The sequence below is a fragment of the Bombus affinis genome, chromosome 15 (assembly GCF_024516045.1).
Source record: "Bombus affinis isolate iyBomAffi1 chromosome 15, iyBomAffi1.2, whole genome shotgun sequence".
Lineage (NCBI taxonomy): Eukaryota > Metazoa > Arthropoda > Insecta > Hymenoptera > Apidae > Bombus > Bombus affinis.
Window position 1 is genome coordinate 4,812,255 of NC_066358.1, and position 18,483 is coordinate 4,830,737.

General features: G+C 40.1%; 1 protein-coding gene across 2 annotated transcripts in view; it reads right to left on the bottom strand.

Moving 5' to 3' along the window:
- LOC126924921 (protein artichoke-like) overlaps positions 1–14,584 on the bottom strand; it is a 175,575-nt gene extending 160,991 nt beyond the window's left edge. For both annotated transcript variants that reach the window (XM_050739918.1, XM_050739914.1), the window contains exon 1: positions 14,312–14,584. The gene's annotated coding sequence lies outside the window, so the exon portion shown is untranslated. The remainder of the gene's footprint in view (positions 1–14,311) is intronic.
- Positions 14,585–18,483: the final 3,899 nt, after the last annotated feature.

Genomic DNA, 18,483 nt, shown 5'->3' on the forward strand with positions numbered 1-18,483 from the left:
GTTCTCCACCGCTAACTCGCCAACTTCCGCTTTACAACGCTGCCAGCCTCGGTCATTGTGTCTGTCAGCGAGTGTTTGCTTCTTTCGTTGGAGAATTTTTGGCTAAGTGGACGCGCGAATGTTCGAAATTAAAAGTACAGGCTGGTAGTAGACCAAAATCTCTGGGCGAATGAGAATTTTTGGACAATTGTTTGCGTTATGGTGTGATTAAATTTTAAGCGATAGAGGTGCCGATGGATGGAACGAGTGTTTGAGATTAAGATAAGAAGAAAGGATGATTACCGAAAATTTGGTGACCGAATATCTTTTGAAAATGTGTCAGAATAGACAGAAGGTAAAATGCTTAAATATCATTAAGATGAAAGAGATGGTAGAATAGAGAAAGAGAGAAAGAATACACGGATATTAGGATATTGCAGAGAAAATGTACGTCCAAGTTGTATCGTATTTCATAGCGCTGTATTTCGTTGTCTGGTATCGCATTGCGTTATAATTTCGTTCTGTAATACTATGTTGCGTTGCATTTCGTCGTACTTTCGTGGTTTTAATATACTCAATTTTTATTTTATTCTGCTTTCCACACGGTTTAATTTCTTTTAATTTTTCCACCCTCCCGGATATAGTACAAATATAATCCTTTATCACGTTAGTTTTTCATTCCGTGCTTTTGATTTCGAAAATTAAAATTTGTGGTCCCGCTAATGTTCTGTTGGACATTCAGTTATTATACAATTTGAATCTTTCCCGTGGTCAAAGACCTAAATTTAATCTCGGTGTATCCTATTTCTATTTTCTTTTCTTTGTCACTATCTGTCCTGATTTATAAATATGACACTTTTAGTCGATAACGAAATTTTCCTGTAGTCTGTCAAATCGGCTCTGTCAATTTCCACTGCTAGATACCACGGACATAGAGTCTGTGGTAAATTTTATCATTTCGGATCTTTTCGTTGAAATATTGAAATGAGTTCCGCGACTTTCGTGTACTTTATAGTTCACAGGAATGAAAAAAACCAAATTTCAAAAGGCAAAATATAATATCAGCGCAGAGTGTAAAAAATGAAAGTCTCAGCGAATATCGCGAGAGAGATTTTCCCTTTGGCTATGAGTTTGCAACGGTAGCGAATTTTCTTGGATTCGTTTTCTACGGAGGAAGCGGGCGCGTGTCGCCGATGGTTTTTCTAAGGAAAGAAAATTCGAAACTAAAGAAAGAAGGAAGGAGGGGCGGAGGAAGTTTCAGATATCGAAGGTAAATCTTACACTGGAAAGAAAGTTGCAGCAAATCCGATGAAACATGAAATCTGATCATCTTGTGCCTGGAATTCTCGTGGAAATTTGCTAAAAGGCATACAAAATGAGACGGGGCGAGTTGAATGTTGCATGAAACTAGATTTTCAAAGAACTTGAAAGTGAATCTCTTAGCTGGAACAACCTCCATCCCTGAGGATCACGCGTTAATTTCGTAATTTTCGCGTTTCATCGGGATACAAGGAAGAATTATTAACAATCCTCGAGAGTAAGATAAAGCATCGCATCTAAAAATCAACATACACGGTACCCCAGAAGAAAACCGAATAAATTTACCTCTGTGCTTCGTATGTTATCCTGCATAATTAAAAGCCATATACAATCGCTGAGACAAGTAACTGCATACCGCTGTATTCATTATGTTTAATTACGTGATATCAATGTATATGAATGGTAGTACGCTTACATGATTACAGAAATTTGATACCATAAAAATGAAATGTAGAATCCGATATAAAATCGCCTCATCAAAAATCAAGAATATTTCCACACATAGTTTCTATAATCAGAAAGTATGTAGAAAATATAGCTAATTAGGTTTGTGTGCCTAAATCGACTACGATAAAATAATCGAGTTATGGCAGAGTGCGGTGTTAAAAAATAAAAAGTTCCGTAGAAGATATGACCGATTAAAGTCATACACCTAGATAAGAGGTATTTTATTCAACTGTACCGACGCGGTTAGTTAGTTAAACTTGTTCTACGGTTTACTTCGAAGCTCTTTGTTCCGGCTGTGTAACGCGATAACTTCCGCGGTCGCACGTTGAGGTACAACCGGCCGGAAATTGGCAAGCTCTTTAAACAGCTTGGTGACCACTTAAAGAGTTGAATCCGTTGAATTGCTGAAGTGAATTCGGACGAAACGACGACGATTTGGCTTTCGTGAACACCACCAAGAAATTGTCACTCTCTCGCATTGCAAGAATTCCAATTAACTTCCCAGAGGGCAACGAACAGATCCGATCAAGTCTCCCATTGATCGAACGACGCACGGTTGCACACAGTTTCGTGTTCGAAGTTTCGGAAAATAGTCTCAGTTTAATCCTCGTGTCTTACGCGAATCTATCGAACAAATATTAATATATAATTAATATGTAATTAAAAATGTTGTACGTACTATGGATCTTGATCCTATCTATCGACTTCGATGAAAATCGTGCGAAGTACAATACGTGTAAAGCAACGAGGCATTCGAAAGATTACGAGTCACGCGACAAGGGGTAGTTAAAAGCTTCAACACAAAATTCCGCCGATGGCGTTGACAAAGTGCGTAAAATCCTGGATATCGTCAAACACCTGTAGTTTTTTCAGCGTTCGCTAGAAAAGTTTGGGAAAGAATTGTCCGATTCGTGGACAAAAGGGCGCCGATGGCCAAAAAATAGCGACGATTTCGATAACTCCGTAGCTAGTCGTGGAAAACAATGACGCAATCAGCGGCGGCTACGCGTTCGTTCCTCTCACAAAGAACGGTATCTAGTAAAGCATCGAGTTAACCCGGAGGGTCGCTCGAACAGACCCCTTCAATGCTTTGTTTCCGCCGAGAGACTTGATCGAACATTCGTCAACCGTTGTTGGACGTATCGAGACAACCATTATTCGCGCGAAAAGAGTGATACGCGAATCGTTGTCCCGTTTAAGGCGAGCATCCGTCATACAGAATCAGGATTCTCGTCCCCGTTTCTCCGCTTGATCTCGTTTTCCCCTGGTGGACTCTACGCGCGATATACGTCAGAGAAACTTGGTCGAGGATATACAGGGACATCATTCCGATCGTCGATCATCCCCTCGGTTAGCTATGGCGTTCTCGATCTATCTTTGTAAAGCGAACCGCGTCGATGATGGTCCTGTCACTAGGTCCGCTTTAAACCGACGGGAGAGCGCAAATCGGGACGCTTCCGCGAGTTGACAAACGCCCGTCGACACGCGCGATCGGGTTTCTGATCGAGCGTCCCGACGCCACGCTTTTCCGGATCAGGGAACGAAAAGCGACATCATCGTCTTTATGTTACACGAACACTTCCCAATGGCTCATCGGGGAATCTGACGGTGATTCTTGAATGAAACCAAAGGGTTCTTATGGGATGTAATGATTGCTTCGTTTAAAGAAAATGGTTTCGATGTTCATTAGCCCCAGAGACACTAGCTAAAGCGTTTTACTCGAAGTACACGACGTGAAAGGGATATAACGAGATCTAATGCCGTGTTTACGACTTTCGCGTAATCGTTTGAAAGACTTTCGATTTAATTACGTTTAATTCCCTTATAACGTTACTTTGAATCAGGATACTCATTTAATACGCTGGCATCGCGATTCTGGTATTAATTTTGCAAAGAGCAAAGTTATTTGAAACTATATCTTTCAACCACATCATTCATCCACATGTTCTAAGCTACCCATTTATAGTCAGCTGTCTATTTATAAGACACTATGAGATGTCGTGTTTATTGAGATAAAATGGTACAAAATTTCACTGGAAAGTTAACGTGTTCTATGCCAATGAGACTGTGGGAGATGCTTCTACTCTAATCTACTTCTAGTGTTACAGGATGCGTTGATTGCTCAAACAATGGCTACATGTGGGACGACACGGTCGATCGAGTTGGGCAAACATTTCACGCAAAATCAAGAGGCCACTTTGGTCTCGATGGGCAGTTTCGTCGTAAGAAACGTCTCGCTTAAGGAGCAATCTGGATCGCGGCCAACGACGAGAAACGATCTTTAAACGATGAAAAGTTACCACTAGCGCCGCAACGATATCTTTTACATAACACTGATATACGGTGTCAGTTTTTCATGAATTATGAGGCTGAAAGCGCGTCAAAATTGTAAGTCGCGTTTCTGTCTCCGAGGAGATAGTACAATCGTGGGAATTACGTTCTCCCGAAGCCAAGTACACAAGCCAATTACTCCAAGAATTTTCATTGCGTAAACGCTCGACAATCTTCTCTCCTGAGAATTACCGAGTAACCGTTCATCTGGTGGAATTTCAGCAGAATACAGTTTCGTTTCTAGCGCAAGTTTTCCTGTATTAATGAAAATGGAACTGAAAATTCAATCCCACCGTTTGCAAGTTGCATCCGGCCGAATAATCTCTTGCAAGATTGAGCCGCCAGCTATAAATAACGCGTCAAACGAAAATATCGTTTATACGACTTATTTGTCATTCAAAAATATTTACTCTCTCTCATGGACATTGTTACCGTTTCACAATCTTGATAATAATCCAAGAAGGATGCATCATGTTCAAAGATATTAATAGATACAGTCCCTGTTTAGGTTTGTCTTTTTACAGAGAAGTGAAAGAAAAGTAAGAGGATATCCTAGCGTTTTTAATTTCTTATTGACGGATTTTAATCATTTTTAGGAAAACATTCGTTATATTATAATTGCAATATATCATTTATTACATGACTACTATGAATGTATTCATACCTATACAATGGAAGAACTATGATTTAATTAAACGATGAACTCGTGGATCTGGTGACAAAAGTTATTCTCGTGGAACCAGTTAATTTCCATTTAATGATTCCGTTATATTATGAATTTCGCTTCCGAATACCAAATTATCATTTAATTTTTATCATTTAATTTATATTATCATTTAATAAATTAAATTCCCGTTCGCAGTGTCGTCGACTAAGTTTTTTCCAAGAATAAATCAAGCTCGTGTATATTTTTACATGTATCTAGATCTGTGACGATAAGAGATGTAAATAGAGGAACAAGCGATCTATTTGATCGTAACTTTGACGCGCGGTGCAAATGATGCGAGCCGCGAGAATGGTCTCGCACGAAACGATTTTATATCGCGTGCATTCGATCCTTGTAAAAGGGTGTCGGATTTCGTCGCCGTGTCTGCCGCGCGGACGTGCATAATTCAGGCGAAAAAGTGTGTCGTTCAACGAGGGGCAAGCGTGGCGGCATTTTACCGTCGAGCATAAACCATTTTTCTCTGCCTGCAAAACAATGCACGCTGGTCGCCAGAGATGAAGCGCGACTCAAGCACAGGCCGCTATTTATGTGTGTAAAAAGCACACATACCGCGATTCAACCCCTGCTCACCTACGATATGCTTTTTATTTCTCGTCAGGGTTCAATCTTTTGCAGCCGCGTTTCGGTATCACCGACGTTTATTTTCTAGTCACTCTGATGTAAATTCGAATCACTCGCAACTCGGATCGCACACATTTTCTTTGCCAATCAGAATCACTACACGTCGCATAATTTTACTCTTAGGGTGCATCTCCTGGAACACGTAGACGTTTTTTGGTCTACAGACTCGCCGAAGATGATCTGCCTAAGTATGGGGCAAGGAAATAATAAAGGTTTCTTTTTTGCCTTTGAATACCTGTGAACATTTTTCGTCTTGATTTAGCGCAATATCATTAGAAGAAGATCAATGATGTATTTCTTTACTTTGCAGAGCTTCTTAGTATACTCTACTGTTTTTAAAGACTTCGTCATAATCGTAGGAATTCTAACGTTCTGTATCTATACTCATCGAAACTTTCTTGTGAAAGCACACGCATCTAAGTACAAAATATACAGCCTCTGTTACGAGTTCCATGTCAAGCGTGAAGTCGAACAGGATAGAAATTGAACTTGGAATACACGCGAGAAGGAAATTGTTCCGCGTTCTCTCGTACGGAAGACGTATACGAAGTGATACGACGTCTGCATCATGAAGGAGAACGTGTGTATTCTCAATACATATTGAGGTATCATTTAGGAATTTATTTAGTCATCTTTCACGCCAAAAATACTTACTTGACGAAACATCTATAAGTAATTGTTTCCTTTTTTACGATTGCCAAGCTCGTACGCGTTTATTTCTGGTCTTGACATTTTTAATGTTACGCAAGTGAGTACACGATTCGTTTAATATTACATGCATGTTACATAAATTGAAACACGTAATGTAGAATTAAATTTACAAGGTAGTAGATTTTTAATATTTACTCTTTTACTTTTCTATTTATATAGTTGTCACTATCAATTACGAGTCGCAATACTGAAAGAATATAAAGTTTGGAGAAACATCAACACTCGGTCTGTCAGAAACATAAACTACGACTATAGACCTGGCGACTCTTCAGGATAGGAAGGAACGACAGAACGCTAGGCCACTGGCAGGGGACGCCAGAATTTGATTGGAAACGCATGGTTTCCGAACTACAAAAATAGAAGAAAATGGCGAAAAAAATCGAAAGTAGGTTTTTCGAAACATTGTCGGTCGTGAATCGTTTGAAATCGAATTCGTCGGATAACAGCACGGAGCCGCGAAATTGCCAGTGACGTTCGATTCAGGTTTAACCGACGGCCACCGAACCTATTAACAATTTCGTTCGTATTGTTCGAACGGCGAGAGGTAGAGAAAAAAAAAGAAAACAGCCGGAAAGAGAGGATAGGGTAAAAAATTTGTCGGAAACGGTGGAAACCGAGTGGCTCGAAAAGCGGCGCTCAAACAAAACGACCCCGAAATTCCATCTATCCAGCGTTTCGGCATACGATCGAATAAAACTTTCTATTTCTATATCTCTTCCGAATTTCCTTTGATGTCTAGATTCGCGCGAATTTCGTTCCGATCGATGGATTCCCGACATACGAGCGAGAAACGATCTAGCTGGAAGCGGCTGGAATCGATGAATTCCACAATCGCAATTGTAGCAACGTGTCGCACAGTGTTTCGAACGACTAACTGCCAAAATGTCATTTGACACTATGCAAATTAACATCGTTTGGCGCTAAAATATTTGACCTACTGTAGTTATTTTTTCATATAGAATCGTCTTTATATGAAAATCAACCCGTGCATATCCTCGGAAACGTCATCAAATTCAAAGCAGAAATCTTTAGACGAAGATCATTGGTGACTTCTCTCTACCCATTATTCTATTTCGATAATGTTTGCAAGGATCCTTAATGATTTAGAAATTTAAAAACCGGAAAAAGAATTGGGTGATAGAAAATAGTCAAAGTTACAATCTTTCCCCCGATCAGACGCTCGTTATCAAATTCTACGCGTCGCTTGAAACTTGTCCGCGCCGATTTAAATGCGCATAACTGGAAAACAGGTCGAGGCGAAAAAGTACCGGTAACAAATCACGCGTTACAAGCTTGAGTGAGTTGGCGAGGATCACTTGGCGATGTTACAGACGGAATGGGCGGAGGGCAACCAGCGAAGAGGCAAAATAAGAGAACAGGGAGGACAAGAGAAGCTCGCAAGTGGGAGGCCTTTGATTCCCTCTCTCGCGGACTGAATTCACCGCCAATGAGTTGGCCACACTCTGTACACCGGTGCAGTACATGTTCGTTAAAATACGCGTGTAATAATGTCTTCGTGCTCGTGCTTTTGCTTGTACCTAGGTGAAAGGTAGTGAAATGGCTAGCTCGTGAAAACTTTTCCGCCGCTACGAGAGCCTCCTCCTCTCTCTCTCTCTCTCTCTCTCTCTCTCTCTCTCTCTCTTTCTCTTTCTCTCCTTTTCCTTTCAGTCAGCCGCAGCATCGATATATTTAGAGTACATTTTCATCCAATCGCCAACAACTCGTCGGTGGCTTTCATCGGCTTCCTATTTGTCACACAACCGTTTCATATCGCGGAGACTAGCCTATTCTTCTTAAAGATTCTAGAAAAACTCTTTTATTCTTTGTTTATATTTAAATCTAAATTTGCCATTGACCCCATTTTGATGGTTTAAGCAATTCAGAAGCCACATTGATCGTCTTTGTAAACTAAAGAGTAGAAGGAAGTGTTGATGATGCAAATAGTATTTGTTACATTGATCTTGGAATCAGCTATTATTTACGTCATCTCCTTGCAACGCTTATGTTATAGAACTAGGAAATGAATAAAAATTGAAGTTAAGCAGTTTATTAGCTTCCGAGAGACTCGAAACCGAAAGTAGCGAGAGTTGTTTTCAAAGATAATATTTCTGATAGCGAGTGTAGTTATCAGAATAACGACTGATGATTTTTATTATTTTATCATACTCGTTCAAGATTGTCTTCAACAAGAACATGATTCAATCTAGAGTACGTAGATATCTAAGCTGTGTCTACACTTGTTTGGTGTCATCGAGACGTACGAAGGCACTAGAAAGATGTGAATGTACATTAAGAGCCTTCGAAAGAGTGCTCGTTAATTATTGATCGGCATTTTTCTCGCCGTGTATTCCTTCGTTTACCACTCGTTATCCAAACTTCTCGCCCCCGATTCGCGGCTTTAAATTTTTAATCGAGTTATATTCCTCTCCATTATTCATGCATCTCAATATGGATCATTCGGCTTCCATTATTCATATATTGATACTTACGGTTGCGTCGTGACTTCGATAAATACGCTGCGGAAATTTCTACCGATACATTTGCTTTGCAAAAATCGGGACAACGATGTTTGGCGGATTAACAAGATCACCGAGGCCAAACAGCTCGTGTATCGATAACCAACGAAGAAACTTCGTGGTAGGTAGGTACCTGTAGCTCGAGTAGAACAAATGAATTAAAGAAGACGAAGTTACTACGTATGGCCTATTTTCGTAAAAATCTTTTTTTTAGGTAACTTATGCATAGTTACGAATACAAAAATGTGAATCAACGAAGATAACAGGAAACGTGTAACGACTTACGTAATAATAACGATAATTGCATGAAACTCGTACTGCATACTCCTAAAGAATAGCGAAACATATGAAGGGCCCACGGAAAAAGGGGGAACGTTAAGTTTTAACATTTCTCAGAAAAGGAAAATTTATTTTTCAATGTATGATGTCACAACTTCGTATTGTCTCATAGATATTATATCAAAATAAAACATTTGATTTGTCATTTTATACTGCGTCATTTTCAACTTTTATGGTGTTAAGTACATCTTAATTTCTTATAAGCACTACAAAATTCAGAAAATTTTTACTCAAATTTATGCGACATGGTCACTAACGAAGAATACACAGGAGCATACGAAAAAATGTTAAACTCAAGATTCGTTAAAATTGATATTCCTCCTATTTCCCTTCGTCCATAAAAAAAATTCTAAGCTCGTTGGTATGCCACTTAGCCACTAATTTTCCATCTTAAAAGATCAAAAGGTACCTCCAAATGGAAATATCTCTTCACGATGCGAAAGGAAAAAGAATTCTATCTCGTTTCATCTGTATTCTATCCGAAAAAAATTTAACTCGGCCGTCTCGATGAAGCACCTGACGCACCATTTCTTCAGTCAGCCATTTCGTTTGAGTTTCATGCAGTTCGATCGAGGGATTACCAATCGAAATGGCGGCTGGAAAGAGCGCGTTCACCTGCTGCGTAAGCCGCACGGAATTCAAGTAGCACTTTGTGTTTCGAGACGCCTTAAAAGTTTCCCCATTTCCGTGCCACGCTATCACGCCCCAGCCAACAGTCCAACCAGAAATCCTGCAGGCAATCCATTGCCAGGACTCTACTCCCAATCGTCGTTCGAGTGCGTTAACCTCCTCGATCTTTTCTTTACGATCTTTTTATTTTTATTTTTTTTTTTTTTTCTTTGCAAACGATTCACGATGTCATGACTCGAATTGCGTGTCTTCTCGCGAACAAAAGAAACGAAGAGAAAAGGAGAAAAAAAGTGAGAACGACACGTATTTCCAGAAATTCACCGAGATTTCTCAGACGCCTCATCGAAGACACAACGTCGGATCTTTTCGTTTCACTTCTTCTTTTATTTTTACAGTCACGCGCGAGAATAGTTCTGCGTCTATTATTCATGGTGCTGCAAAGTGGCGTCGCACCGATGTCGATAGCTCTGATGGAAATCGGAACACCGCGATGGAAGGGAAATCTTCCCTACAACTGCGCACTCTAGATGCTTGACGTATTCACGAGGGACGATCGAGCGATTTTGAAAAGAAGAATTCATATGTTGAAAATCGAAAGATGTGGATCGAGAAACAAAGAAGAGATTAAAACGCTGTATGAAACACGAATAGCGAAGAAAAATTATTCCAAGATAAAAGACTGTAACTTACAAATCGTTTGCTTCTTGTGATTAAAATAATTATGCTTCTATCATTCATCGAAGTAAGTTCAGGAGTTGAATCAAAGTCGATACACCTTCACCATGTAGATTCGACGTATACCAATTCTATTTTCGAAAAATATCGTTGTTTTGGATTTTATAAGATTATCATTTTATAAAAATTTGAAAGACCAGCGATAGATTGTGTTTACTGGTACATCTCTCTTCAAAAACAATATATATTATAATATAATATACGTCTTTAGCCGTAGAGTAGTTGAATGTAATATTATAAAGGAAGACGATTCGACTTTCATGAGTGTTCATTGTTCTATTGTACAGATAGCATTGAAAAACTTGGAACTTTATTTCAAGCAAAAGAGCATAAATTCACAGTCAATTTCATACGAATCATTGTACAAATAAATGACATACTTCTTGCTAAATGTAGACAAAGAAACTGAAGCTTTCAATGGACGTATCATGTGTTATAACCGAATAATGACTTACTAAGGAAGAACAAAGTTACATATAGTAACTCGATCAACGGTGCTTTGCATACTGCATGGTCGCGCTCACGGATCGTCCATTTTCCTCGATAAAACTTTTGCTCCACTGGGTAGCTACTACTTGTTGTACTTCCAGCGTACTTCTTTACCACTACATCAGTAACCATTGATTTTAAGTCACTCACGTATTTCATGGACGCTCTTAAACATACATGAATAGTTTATTCGAAAATCCATGAGAAAGCCGAGGAATCTAAGGACCATTTACACGATACGAAACCAGAGCCGACTTACTTGTCAAAAAGTGAAATTTCTCTGTTTCCAAGAAACTCGGTTTTATGAGGTAGCGGTTGCATAAATTCATGAGACGCCAGATCAGGTCTGTGTACGACTCATCGATTTGAAATTCGAATTCTATGTAAGTTCGCCGGATGACCCGGCGTAAGGGAATATCTGGAAAATTCTTTGACGGTGTTACAACCGTATCATGTCTGTCGTTGGCGTTTACGGCCTCTTGGAAGTTTGTTCGAGCGAGCTTAACTTTTCCTAGTTCGCAGTTCCCATAGTTCCCAGTTACGAAAATTCATGCAGCTTGGCGAGTCGTGTTTTATGACGTATGGAATTAAAAAGGAAGAAAATAGAGAAATACTGGAACGAGAACGTGCATTCCAGCAACTTTTCCGCGCGTCCCGACCGCTGATAATTGTCGCGTCAAAGTGGATCTCGATTCCACTTATATCGATAACGCGTTTCTCAACACGTAACACTTCCGGTCGCGGAATATTTCCCGTCGTCTATATCGAACTCGATACGTCGAACGTGCCGCGATTTTCGCTCGTTAAAGCCTCTAAATAACGAGGAATCGGTCTACGGTTTTTAATGACGCCACTCCGTGGCAGACGATGCAGCCAACACTCAAGAAATAGCACCTGGTTCGAGTAATTACTTCGTTAGAATGCAGGCTGACTTAACGAGTGTCGAGTTAACGAACTGTGTCAAGAATAGATCGCGTCTACTTATATATTCGATGGATTCTGTTTCTACGCGGAGAGATTTCACGAAGAAATTACTTTTCTTCAACAATTTTCTTCTTCTTCTTGTTCGAATACGCTGATATATCCAGAGATTTAACACGCGATTTATTAAAGGAAAGGACAGCTTTTTGATCTGCGAGCTTAATGGAGGTACTGCGCAAAGAGAAAGTTAACATTTCGTAAAGCCAAGTTAGTATAAAGTATTTTTATACACATTTACTATAATTATTGTACTATCAGATTTCCTGTTCTTTTTCCTTCATTGGTTCTTTCTGTTGCTAACATTTTTAATTCTTTGAACAATTATAAGGAAACTCTCCGACACTTGTACACGTAGAAATATTTATTTCTAAAATGGCAATTCATTCGTGAATAAAAACATTTTATGCGACATGCCATGAATCTCTAAATTACTGTCGCGACACGAAATATCGTCATTATACATGAATATTTAAAAAGGATAGCATATTCGCTTTTCGTTTGGAGTAATTTAGACAGCGAGATTTGAGTTCTTGCAATTTCGATCGTTGGATTACAATTTCATTCGTCAAACAGTTCGGATTGCAAGTTAATATTTCACTTCACGGCGCTCTTTAAACAGGGAAATCGATTTCTCGGACATTTGGTTTTCCGCGGTCGTATTAAGACGCCGTACGCGATCATTCTATGAGGGTGAATCGATTAATCGATCGTCGAAAGAAAATCTTCAACGATTTCTGATTGGCTAGTTCGAGAACTGTTTCAATCAACTACCTCCTACCCCCCTCGCAAATTGGAATATTAAATGTAACGAGAGGAAACGTCACGGCGGGCGAGAAGTTCTAATTACTTTCGTTATTGACAAAATTGCTTTCAATGAAGCGAAATTTCGGAGAACAACGTGCTTGAATTATCGTCATCGATTATCGAGCAAAAAATAATGCATGTAATATACGGCATCGTTGAAAAGCAATGCTAAATCTGATGATTGTTTTCGAAATTGCATGCTGCCCCATATAGGTACACGTTGATCACGAGCTACTGGACGAAGACAAAGCGATTCGTCGAAAGTTTCGCAATTTGGATGCGGAAGCGGAGTATTCCTGTTAATAGGTATTGTCAATACTAGAATGAGACTCCTCTATCTAGTCTTGCCTCTCTGTCTCCCATTTGTACGCCTGCTAACTCTTTTGTTCCCCGTTTCATTCAGCTCGTATTATTGATTTTCTTTCTTTTTCGTTCATTTGCCCATTTTGTCCTTATTTATACTCGCATATAGTTATCCGACCCTTCTCGATTTGTATTTCCCGATTTACGCAAATCCATTCATCCCCTTTCTCTCTACACACATGCTTCCACATCTTTCTTTTTTTTTTTATTCTTATTTTTTTTTTTTTTTTATTCACTACTATTATTCGTTTCTCGCGTACTACTCGTTAGCTGAACCCTCTATTCATACCATCGTGTTCATTCGTTTCCCAACTCACCATAAACTTCGCGTAGCTACTCGCTCATCCGCTAATTCGGTAACTTATTCAAACCCTCATCCACTATTCATTCGTTCATTCATCCTGTCCCAAACGATTCTCTTTTTGTCCCACTCTTGCCAACCCATCAATCGCCCTCTTTCCATCATCTCCTGCCTATACACGTCAGCCTCTTTTCTCCACCTGCCTCCGCGTTTTCTCCGGTCGCGTTTCCATTACACATCTCACTACATATATCCTGGAATCCCTAGCGACAGCGCGACGACGTTACACAGGACGTTCTCGAGGGGTTAACACGAGCTGACAGTATGGAACGGGTTATAGAGGACACCGTGAAACCATGTCAAACGCATGTCGACGAACAATGTCTCTTGAACTGGTCGAATTTCGCAATCTCCTTATCTCCTTGTCCACCGCTGTTCTCAATATAACTCTGCATTTGGAATTATATATTCGTCAAAATATAATGTCTATATGCTTAATTCCTTTCCTTTGTCCTATCATATCCTTAATCTCTTCTATTCCTGTCGTATTATAATTAAAATTATATAAATTTGTTTAAATACAACGTAAATATATTTAATTCGCTGCATCGCACGACTCGTTCGCACGACTTTGAAAATGCGATTACAAACAATTCGTTTGTCTTTTCGGTAAGTATCTGCACGCGAACGAGACACACGGAAGAACGATCGTTCGTGGTGAAGAATCAAGATGAAAGGGATCCGGCAATTCCCATTAGAAAATCGCTTTAGGAACTCGTAACACTCTTTTGTTACGTAAATTGAATCTACTCGTACGACTATCCTCCGTGGAATTTCTAACAGACACACTTCGCCGGAGAATAAACCGAAGTTCTCGTTAAATATTATCTTAGCTGTGAAATTGAATCGATACAAATTATCGAGTTTCTCGCCAAAGCACATGACGTGTCTTTCATTCCAACTCTTCTTCGCTTCTGCGACAATATATTTCTATATATTCTGTCTAAGTGTACTTACGTTAATTGAAGCGTAGTCCTTACACTACAGAAAGAAATCCTTCTTACACCCCCGATTCATCCCAATCTACCGATCATCGTTCGAACGAAACAAGAAATTCGAGTAAAAATCCGCACCTCATGGTCACCACATGGTCACCACATTTAGCACACTGTCCTGGGCACGTGAACAATCGCCTCGTTGTCGATACAATCGGTGAAATCGGCGAAATCGGAACTCGGTGACCTGGCAATAAGAGTATCTCGCGATCCGTGCCCGTGGCGACGACTAACTTGAGAGTTCGACCACGCGACTGGTGCTTACAACGCGCAATTGCTTTGCGCAGTCGAAAGGTAGCGAGCAGGGACGAGAACGACTAAGTAGCAACGACACCCTGGACACCGTTCTCCGAACGGTCAGTTAATGGAACCACGTTACTCGTTTTGCTGTCGTATCCTCGTTGTTTGTGGTCTCACGCAACCACCGCATACCATTCGATCTTCCAACCAAATATCTTTCTCATTTCATCTCGATGATCGCTCAAGTTGACACGTAATCTTGATGTATGCGCGTATAATACATTACATTAAGGACACGTTCGCACGTGAAACGCGAGCACGAGTTTTATTCGAGTTTTTGTTTACTGTTCGGTCGCGCGACGGAGACTGTTGAAAGCCTGCGTTCGGCGGTCGATGATATAGCTTCCGTTGAAGGGAGGGGGTGGAAACTCATTCGGGCTGTGTGTGATGATTTTCGTAGCTCCGTTTGAAAATGTAACGATCTGGAAAGGATTTCTGGATCGAGAGACAAGGTACGCTAAGTCCGTACATTATATTGCTATTCCATTTCATACGTTATGTTCGATAATAGTTCCGACGATAGACTCGATATGTAAGTTCGTACGTCAGAAGTCGAATATCTTTTCATATATTTTTTCTTTTTTTACGAATAGACTGCATTACACGATGTTAACTTGTACGAAAAATACGAGGGAAAAGATTACGAAACTATTTAATCGAAGTACCGTTTCTTGCCCTTTCCACTCTCTTGCTATTTCTTGCCCTCGAGATAAGTCTCGAACGTCGCCACTTTTCAAGAGGTCGAGTTGAAAATCCTGGAAAATTCGTTAAAATTCCGTTGCCAGCCAATTAAGAGTCAGCAAGGTTTAATAACCATGCATTTACGTTGGTAGTTTGATATTGTATCACGGGCTCGAGGCCGGGCGGTCGGGAAAGGTAATCTGAATTGAAGCCAGACGTAAGTCTAGCGAGGTTCATTATAGTATACAGTCAGTTTAGCAGTTCGCCGCCTTTCGGGTATTAGAGTTCTTCAGGGAAAAGCAGTCGGTGGGTTTACACAGGATTTTCTGGGATTCAAACGTCGGGGCTGTCACTGTGGTGGAAAAGTTAGCCGACGTGCTCCGCCGTTTGGCTTCCGTTTCGCGCGACAGAGATTTCTCAAAATGTAAATTTAAAGCCGTGTCTTCACCTCGGCACAAATTTAACAACTCGAATCGCCGGATCTTTCAACAATGAGCCGTCGTATCTATCCTCTTGTTGTAAGTAGTCCGTAAAATTAACCGAATCATGCGTCCTATTCGAAAATTACATTTAATTAGTTATCCATTTTCTAGACGATGTCTCTCTATGTTCCGGAAATACTCGAGAGGAAATGGAGCTGATATACCAGGGGTGGAAACTTATTTGCAAGCCTGGGATTATATCGGAACAACAGGATGAGATTAATCCTTAATTAAGGATATACTAGACCAGTGTATCTTCGTGTTCGAAGTATGTACAGAGAACGACGCGTCGAGGATAAATTTAGCGAAACAAACAGAGTGTTGACGAGTATCGCTGATATTTACGCTTAATTAATATTTCTCCCGAGAGTATTTGTCATGTCAACGAAACCGATTTGTTCCGTAACAGCGAAAAATCCTTAAGACCCCCGAGGGGGCGCGTACCGGTCGAATAATATCGCTGGTAACGCGATTTATCAAACGGCCCGTTCGAGGACCTTTTGTGTTCGTTTCGTTCCTTCTCGTGTAACGTTTTCTTGCCTGAAAGTTCGTTCGACGTCCTCGCATACAGAAGGACTTGCGTAGGTACGAAGATTCCGCACGATTGTGTGTAACGTTCCGGAACACGAGAGCAGTCATGAGAAGTTTCCTTCTTCTCGACTTCTATTCCGAGACTATGATAAATTGTTTTTCATGTAGTTTCCGTAGCCACGGGTGCAACACTGATCCAATGGAAATCTTTTCCACGTTGGAAGCACGGCTGTCAAGCCCTCTGATGAGTTTAATCCGACCGATCGCTCAATTTCACGGATTTTCAGAGAAACTGCGACCTCCGTTAAGTCTCCAACTGCCCGGAGCACGTAAGGAATTCTGCAGAAAAGCCGCGGGATTCTTGGGCAAAAAGAATCATAAAATTTTTCTCCGGTGTGTTATTTCGTTCTCGGAACGATTAAATTTCCGTGACGTTTCATCTTTCACTTTCCACGATCCACTCTTTTCCTTGAAAACAAAATCCAGAAATCTCGCTCGTTCTTGATTAAAAACCAGCATAAATAATATCCACTTAAAGTCTCGAACTTGGCGTATTTTATGGAAAAGTTTAGAAGAGCGTATCGAGAAGCGAGGAAAAAGCGGATACCTTTCAAATGTTTCCAGGAGAAAATAATTTACAATTTAGTAATCGGCTTTACTGTAAAATCAAGATAAAATATAGTACGTTGACAATATCTTTCGATCTCCATATCGTTAAAAAGTTCTATGTTTTAAAATATCTGCAAAAATTATTATATTAAATATATATCTGCTGAAACGGTAAATTATTTACTTGCGCGTAACATAAACTTTCGTTCAGCTTTTATATTATATAAACAGAAAAAACGGGACGAACATATGTTACTATCTAATACAAGTTACTGCAAGTTACTCCCTAGAATAATAGCTAATTAAGTTATTACTTAATCGTATAATAAGAACGTCATAATTCACAGAAAATTAGTACGAAACTGCTATAATAAATGCTCTGCTAATACTTTTTATAGCCACTAAATCCACATTCGTCTCTACACTTTCCGCAGTTAAACTCATTAAACTTCTGTAAAAAATTCTCCTTTCGTAATTCTGTCCGAACTGAGAACCACTGGTCCATACAATCATCGTAACATTAGGTGGACGCGTTCACGCAATTACCATAATTAATCGACTGGTGGAAAAACCGGTGGAAAGCGACGAAGAGGGTTGAGTCCGCGGGGCGGTGCGTTAAAGCGCATGTTGCCTTTCCCCTTGCAATTTTCAGCTTGCCTCCGGCAATTTGCGACAACTCGCACGCATCATTTCGCCGTGAACGAAATTAGCAAGGCGAGCACCGGCCTTCTCTTTCCTTTCGTGTGTGGTAAAACGAAAAACATGGGCGCGGCGCACGCGAATACAGGGACGCGATTACGAGCCGGGCTTGCTCCTAATTAAAGCGAGGAGACCGGTGGCAAACGGCGAATGAAACAGGAAAGGAATAGGGGATAATTTTTAAGAGAACGGAAACGAAGGAAGCGAGAAGCGGAAAGTGAGCCGCGCCGGAGGATCGAGAAACCGGAAAGGAGTGAGGGTGGAAGTGCCGCAACTGCAAGATGTCGTCTTTTGCCTGTTCTCTCCTACTACGAACTGTTGCTCAGGAATGAGAAATTCACTCGAAACGTCTGACGAATACGTATTTTTCGCGAGTTACGACTGAGATAGCCTAGAGGTGACTGGCGGTTTAACAATTTTTGTAAACAATTTTTCATAGGTTATTAATCAATGTTCTTTAGAAAAGTGAAATTTTTTGAAAATTAGGAACGAGGTGTTAATTGGTAGGACGATTTACTTAAATTGATTTGACACTCCCAATTTTTTTCGCGTATCATTTCAATTATCTTAGAAATTTGAATTTTTTTAGATTAGAATTGAAGATTAGGAAGTAAAAGAAAGAATTAACATTGGAATATCTTCATTTAAAGATTTCCTATTTTTATTTAAAATTAATCACATCGTATTCAGACTTCCAAGAGCCTGATCTGTTTTTACAACGTTTAATTCCTTGATCATAGAAACTTCTAATTGCCGAATAATCCGACTAACGGGTTAGTGCGGATATTGTATCTCCGTGGGTATTTGTTCAGTAATAGAACAAAAAAGCTTT